Below are 1,461 nucleotides of genomic sequence, written 5' to 3' on the forward strand. Positions count from 1 at the left end.
ACAGTAAAAATTAGCAGTGCCCCTTTAAAAACTAAACTTTCAAATTTATTATAGAAACAGTGCCATATAAAGTTATAATATACCTGGCCCTAAAACACACTTCAATTAAAATTATATCAAAATGTATGAATAAATATAAAACATGGAGTCTGAAGGAAGCTTTTAAAATCTTTTCCTTTTGCAAGTTCCTATTACAGAGAAATGATACTTGGAAGCTCCTGAAGAATACTTGGAACTGATTTAGATCTTAAGTCTGTTTAGGGAGCATAGATTTTAACATTTGACACAGTGCTTACAATTTTGTCTTTAATTTTCTTCACTATGATTTCTGAGGAAACCTTGAGAAGAGTGTATTTTTTTGGTTTTGTGTATCTTTCCCTTGTGGGAGTTCTTTTTTTTTCCCCATTTGTTTATGTGAATTTTAAATAATTGAGTGGCTTCTGTCATGACAACACCTTTTAGCTCACATACTACACGGTAAGCTAGTTTATTTGTAAAGAATACCACTGGAAGAAGGACTGAAGACTTGAAAACATGAGTTCTAGACTTAGAGCAGCTCATAGGCCCTCTTAGAAGTTAGTACCTATTATTACTAATTGTGAGTCTGATGAATTTTTATGTTTAGATATTCCCATTCATGAATTTACTGTTTTCTTCCAAAGCTTATGAATATGAACAAGCAAATGAAAGTGATGTTTAATTTTCTTTTTCCTTCCCTTTTTCTTTTTTAAGTGCTTAATTTGTACTGCCTAGCTTGGTATCTTATTGCTAGCCTCTTTGTGTGGCTGCCAAGGTTTCTTGTATAATTTTCTTGAAAAATGGCTTACTCATTAATATTTCAGCCCAGTTCCTACCAACCTCAGGGAAGTGGCATGCCCCAGGCAGGGAAATGTAGTTCCTTCCCTTGGAGTCTTCTAATCTTTTCCTTAAATGCTTTGTCAGAGCCCATGACAGATAAATGGAGACAGTGCAGTTCAAAGTAGAGATGACATACTCGTACCACTCGTGACCATATGATTTCTAACTGGGCTCTGTTAGACTGCAGTGGAGTCTTCACTACATAACCATATGTTTTCTAACTGGGCTGTGTTAGACTGCAGTGGAGTCTTCACTACAATAATCTATGTATTCTCTTCTTTATCCATACAGAAATCTGTGAGACTTACTGATTCTGAAGTAAAATCTGTAGAGATATTTGTCTCTTTCTTTCTTTGATTGGCTGTTGAAATATACATAGTCCTGATAAAGACTCTGTCACACTTTCATTATTTCCATGTTGGAGACAGACCAAGGAATGATACCACTGCTGAGTTAGAGTTTGAGTTGAGATCAAGTTCATAGCACAGCTAGGTCTGGGGTGTGGATCTCTGGTGATATTTTGGCTCAAGATGATAGGAAATTCTTGAGGCTGATCTCTTTAAAGCTTGATGTGACAGAAGATTGATGTGACACAAAAGTTAA

This window comes from Acanthisitta chloris, unplaced genomic scaffold (genome assembly GCF_000695815.1).
Source record: "Acanthisitta chloris isolate BGI_N310 unplaced genomic scaffold, ASM69581v1 scaffold12871, whole genome shotgun sequence".
NCBI classification, from domain to species: Eukaryota; Metazoa; Chordata; class Aves; order Passeriformes; family Acanthisittidae; genus Acanthisitta; species Acanthisitta chloris.